The sequence below is a fragment of the Buteo buteo genome, chromosome 2, assembly GCF_964188355.1.
Source record: "Buteo buteo chromosome 2, bButBut1.hap1.1, whole genome shotgun sequence".
NCBI lineage: Eukaryota > Metazoa > Chordata > Aves > Accipitriformes > Accipitridae > Buteo > Buteo buteo.
Genome location: NC_134172.1, coordinates 36,709,732 through 36,716,406, shown reverse-complemented (window position 1 = coordinate 36,716,406; position 6,675 = coordinate 36,709,732).

Here is a 6,675-nt window from a genome sequence, read left to right as displayed (position 1 = left end):
CAACAAAAATAACCCAAACACACACGAACCAAACAAAAAACCCCAAACAAACCCACTGTCAAAACATCAGCAACTTTCAAATCTTTATATCATTTTAAGCAATTAAAGGTGAGGGGGTTTTTTTAACTGTTTCTTTTTTTTCTCAGGATTGTCTGGCATATGAGGTGTAAACCATGAGGTGAGATTTCACTCCAGTGCTGGAGAACACCATAAAGCATATATGGACTATACAAAAATTATTTAACAGAAGACTTAAATTTTTACAAATTTTTAGTCATAAGAGAACTAAAAACCATATCTGAAGACCTGACAGTTTTTCATTAAATCTTGTAATAGTTTCAGAAGTCAACATTCCTAGATATTTTCTTCTGATCTTTCCTTAGTCCCATAAAGTGATGAACAGTAAACGTGTGAAAGTAGTTTCAACTAATCAGATGAACAGTGAACTTTAGAAAACAACCTCCAAAACCCCCAAGTATTACCTTGCTTTTTTTAAAAAAAGTCTGCATTTAAATAGGTCTATCCTAAAGTTTTTACAACTCTAAATTAAAATGTATAGAATTGCTTTCAACATTCAAATTGGCATATAAATAGATACATTCCCAGAACAATAAATAAATAAGCAAAACCATACACAGTTTGGTACACCAAAATATTTCATGGTCATGTTTTGGCAATAGAGTTCTTTTAACATGACTGATAGTAAACATCTTTTGAAGCCATTTCTCAGATCTATGCCCTGTCCCTAGCACAACTCAGATTTGTCACAGATAGTCCTAAGTCAATGCTAGCTTAGTAAAAGACATCCTTCTCTCCAACACCTTTAGTGAAAGGCAAAAGGAAAGAATTCATAGGCATGACCGGACAGGTAAGAGCTTCCAGAAAACACAATGTAGAATTACACTGCTGGAGAAATAACAGCTGCTGGTTATAACTGGCATCAGCAAGTCCCCAAAAGACACAGGACAGATGGGGAGAGGGAAAGGACACAACTGAAGGAGGCAACAGGAGGACCTCGAGTGCTTCCCCGGGTACTCACTGCACCATTTCTGGCTTCTGTAGGACAGAAACCCTGGCACAGCTAACAAACTCTGACAGGGAAATCCTTCCACTTTAGTGGCAAACTTCAGAGTCATTTATCATGGTTTGGGGGAGTTCTGCACAAGCAACGGGCTCAATTGCATTGAAGGAAAGAGTTTGGTTTCCAGTAATCATTTGCATTGCACTTTGCTACCTAGAGTTAGCACTTCTTCGCGTTCAGTGATTGTCACAGTTTAGACTTTTACTGTCATACAGCTGGCTCTCAGTACTGCAGAAAGGTAGTCCAATAAAAAGCAAGAAGTTAGATCTTGGCAACTGCGGTTTGCCAGGGCTATTACAAGAACACCAACTCTCAAGAATTTCTCCAGACAGTGAGAAAAATTCTACTTCAGATCCAGGTCCACCACACCTATGTGAAACTCTGAAGAAACCAAAATTGAGTCTACCATAGAGACTCGCTATGGCTTGCCTTGGAAGTGGAGATGACCACTATTGTTCCATAATAGAAATCTCAGTAGTGCATACTTGCAAGGACTGCGCTCCTGTTTCCCTTAACCTTGTGACTGGTCCATTAAGTTCCACTTCCATGAAGAGCAAACTCTCAGAAATCTGTCCCAAATTTAACAAGTAGGTTCATCTTTCCTTTTTCCTTTCGATTTTTTAGAGGCACTTCTTCAAATGTTTGACTTATCTCAAAAGATCTATTTTCATGACATGTAATAATGCAGTCTTCCTCTCCATGCCTGATGCTGTCCTATTTCAACACATACCACACGGTAACAGTTACATCAGTAGTAACTTTAGAGAAGGAGTCTTTCGGTCCTAAACATGATGCCCCCTGCCTCTCACTCCAAACATACACTTTTCCTCCTGTTTTCCATTATTGGCATATAAATTTCCATCACCATTTCAGTTAAACTTTTTTAAAAAGACTACAAGAAACTTTACAAGAATACCATTTCAGCTTTAGCTCCCACCAAGAAACACTGGATGACTCACAAAAAGCCACCAAATTCACATGACACATTGCCCAGATATTGCCTAGATATGTCCATGCTAGACCTACATCTTTCCTATATATTCAGGAGAAATTGATTTTAATATCTTCCAGGAAATGACAGTCTGTCTTGTGCATATGTAATTTGGGAATTACTACAGGAGCCATATGTTAATGCAGTAGTCCAAAAGAAAACGCACATCTTTCATCCATACTGTTCCACTCTGGGTCAGCAACACAACGTGAATGCCATTCCTGTGCAGAAATCAAAACACTCCCAACACCTTTATCCTCAGCCAAACTTACATGTCGTAAGTCAACACATTGATTTAAAAAGCAGAACAGAAGCTACCTAGACATTAGACCTCCTCATCACACAGGAGTTGCAAAGCTTTGAATATACAGCAGGGGAAACAGTGACACTGGTCCAAGTTTACCAAACCACTAAAGACAGATGTTTCAATCCATCTCTACTCAACAAAGCATTTAGGCACAGACTTAAGCACTTTCGTGATGTAAAATCTTTCTGATGAGGTGGGAGAATACTGCACATCCAGAAACAGAGCTGGGAGACGTGGGAGGGATCAGTCTATACCTTGAGTTCACTGCGTGTGGTGGACTTAGAGCAGTGGCACATACTCTAACTAAACTCAGAACGGTTTCTACAGTCACATCAGATGCCTGAAAACTCTTCCAAGATAAACACTACCATGATTGCATGGATGCAGTGAACAGAAGAACACTCATTGCCAAGACTCTCTCAACAAGCAAACCGTGAGAGAAGGGACACTTCAGTTTCTATTTACTCAGTTAATCAGTGCAAAGAGTGAGGTGGGTTTCTTTACCTTCTCCTGGTTCAGGATTCCCCCTCGACCTTTGATTTTCAGGCTTCCTGAGAAAGAGGCTAATAGCAAAAATTCAGTATGAGCTAACGGTCTAAAACATTCTACAAATTATACCTCTTCTGGAACTCTTGGCACATCACTCCCTTTAAAAAAACAGTCTGCTTGCATCATACTCTGTATTACTATTTTTTTAACACTACTCCTACCAGGGACAGCTGAACAAAAGTAGGAGGTGTATTTCTCAGAAGTTCACCTCCTTCTGCTGCTTATTCCTCCACCTGAAGACAACTGTGACTAGATCATCATAACTACCTCTGCAGCAGATATGCCAAACAAGCATAGCAGATGAGGAATCAACAGCAGATGACAACCTGTATAAAAAGAGATCCTGTTTTCATCATCAGGAACCATTTGTAAAAAAAGAAGAGGTATAAAAACAGCAGATAGGATTTTAGTAACCTCTCTCAAGGGACAAAGTCAGTCCCACTTTGAAGCAGATATCTGGGAGGCAGGAGGGTCCCATATAAATGCTGATGTAAATGCAACGTCCTGCCCAGCCTGATGATAATTTACCAGCGGGCAGTGGCTTATCTGGCAATTCTTCCCCCATGGCTGATTAGACATATAGACACTATACTCTAAATAGAATGTTTCCTGACAGGGTGAGACATCCGTGGGTGTTTTCAGCCTTGTATCCAAACAAAGCTCAGTATCTTACTAATCACATGCCCATAACGTTCTGGCCACAAAAGACAGTTACTGCTTGCAGCAATGCATTTGACAACTAGTTAAGGACAACAGGCCTTTGTATAAAATAAATTAAGATGCTTTAAAACTGATTTAGAGATGTACTGAAAAAGACTTTACAATTGACAAAGCCTTTGCTGAAGTTATCCTTGCAGGCAGAACCTATTCCTTCGAGTGCTGCAGGTCTCTGCAAATGTCAAGCTGCCTTTGGTACAGAGCAAGTCATGCACGCAGCTTCCAATAAAGAGAAAAGGCCAGCCACTTTTTAAGCTTCCTAGGGCTGGAACTGTAGACACATCTCGACTGCATGCAGTTAACCTAGGTCTCCTTTCCTTACCATCTGCAAAAGAGGGATTCTGACCCAGGTTTCTAATTTACCCAATTCAAGGTACTCCAAGTTCACACATTTTTTCTCAATGAAACCAACCTACCTAATAGTGATGGCTTAAGGCAAAGTGATACATTAAAAAAAAGAATTACAAAAGACAGAGCCAAGTAGAACAGAAAAAGAGTTATCCAGCCCGTTTTCCACCCCATAGTTATACATACCTATGTCATTCCTGCCAGACAGTTGCCTCATCTCACTACAGTACTGGAGGCTTCAAGCCTCCCTAAGCCATACACTCCAGTGCTTAACTATGCTGAACTAGATTGTTTCTTTCCCTAATGTCTAACCTTAACTTTCTTTGCTGTAAAAATCAACCCATGAAGCCCCAAAGGGCAGAAGTAGTAATAACTCCATTTTGTTCATCTCTGTTCTAGGCTTTTACCTCTTAGAAGACTTAAAACCCACCCTTTCTTTACCCAAGTCTTTTTTTCTAGCTTGCAGATCCTGGATTGTAGACCTTTGACTTTCTCATACTCCTCCCTGAACTGTCTCTGATGTGTTTTTATTCTTCCTTGATGCGTGATGTCCAATTCTGGAAAAAGTACCTCCACCAAGAGAAAGGGTATCCCCATTATTTTACTGAAAAGACAGATAGCAGCACTGAGGTCACGAGATGTTTTAAGTCTCCAAAAATCCTGTCTTCTGCAATTGATTTACTATGAAGTTGCTTGGCATTTAAATTGCTAAAGCTAACCTAACCTGGTTTTGAGGCTAGTAGGATAATCAGTGCATGCTCGAAAGACATGATTTTGTGTATTACTTAGAAGTGACCCAATCTTGCACAAACTTACGCAAATGAAAGTGAGTTACCATACTAAGATTTATCAAAACAATGGAAAAAGAAGAGATATTAAACAGTGGCTGACAATTCATGGATCATTCCAGAATTAACATAGCTCTTCTAATGGCACAGTTGAACCACTTCTTCACAGAGCCCCTCAGAAAAGAGACATGGGTGAATGAAATGAAAGCTGGGAAGCAGCAGTCCTAGAGGAATCTAAATACAAACACCAGAATGCATACAGCCATGCACACATGTACAGGATAGTTTCATCTGTCCTGAACACTGGACAGACATGTGGCAGAAGGGGAGCCTGCATTTTATAAAAACAATGTTTGTTTCAGGGAAAAGTGCCACCTCTTAGTGGCACACTATGATTATATCATTACTTTGTCAAGCCTGTGCCTAGAGGCAATACCCCAGCACTTCAAGCTTATATGACATTTACCTCAGCATAAGCTTGGAAGCTTAACAAGAACTGAGGATACTGATTTTATAATGTATACCCATAGGTACAAAGATGCTCAGCATGTATTTATATGCCCATAACTAGTTTCTCCTCACCACACTGGTTCCTCAAAAAGCAATAAACATCACTAGAGCACATTCATTCTCCTGAATAATGCAAGTTCTGACATAGTAATGTATCTCTACCTACATATCTATATAAAGACTGATCCTTTCTGTAGAGCTTTTCAAACTTCAAAATGAAGTTAGTAGGTGGCAGGTACTGTTGCTGGCATGGCACCTCAAGAGAGGGGACATTCCAAAACAAATCACACCACTTGAGGATTTTAAACTGAAAGTGAACCCACAGAGAGTAATAAAAAGATTACATTTTCTCTAATTAAATCAGAGACATCAACCATTCAAGGGCTTGACAGTACTTCTGTAGTAGCACTGACTTAACATTTAGCAAATGCTGATTGCTTCCTGCTTAAGTCAGCCCAAGATCGCTCTGTGTCTGTGCACTGATCTATGGTGGTAGGTCACCTTCAGCAAATGAACAAATGCATTTCAAAACAATTTGAACAAAATATAAATTTTAGGTTGAGGTAGCGGTCATTTGATAATCTGAATGGCTTAATCAGCAAGTGCTCCACTGAAGCACGGGAAGTTGTTTCACAGATTTAAGAGGTCAGAGGGACAGATTTACTACGTATACATAGGAACAATCAAACCTGCATTCTCTCTTACGACTGGGGTGAGACAAGACAATTCTGCCACCTTACCGTTGAGCTATTTATCTGATGACACACTAAAAAAAGAAACGAATAGACTTATGAATCATAAAATGATACTAACTGCAGCAGATGATGAAATTAATGACTCAGGCTACTAAGATTACCATGTTCCAAATTAAACTACTTGCATTTCTTTTATTTATTCCTTTGCAGCTAATATAATTTGTAGTTACCATCAATTAAATGACAGTCATAAATGGAACTTCTAAAAGATAAAAAATGAATCGTGATGTTGAGCCAAAAAGCAAATAAAAATGTCAAAAGATTAACTTTATAAATGCCCTGAGGCATAGTATTAAGATATTAACACAACATGCCGGTCTGTCAGTATGCTCTGACTAGAAAAGATTTTACATTTTCAATAAAGCAATTTCAGCAGTTTGGCCCATCTAACAGCACTAACAGGTTGTTTCCTGCCACTGTGTTCTTGCAAAGAACTAAAGCAGTAACTTCTTGTAGAGTTAGGACCAGAAGGAAATAATACTGCCATTTACGCTTTGAAATAGTGTATGGGTGGTATGTACAGACACTATCAAGTACTCTTCAGATGTACTGCGTAGAACAAGTTTCAGTGCACATTTCTTAAGCCTCCTATCAAAACCTGTCTTCTTTTAGACAGACTTTCACTGAAA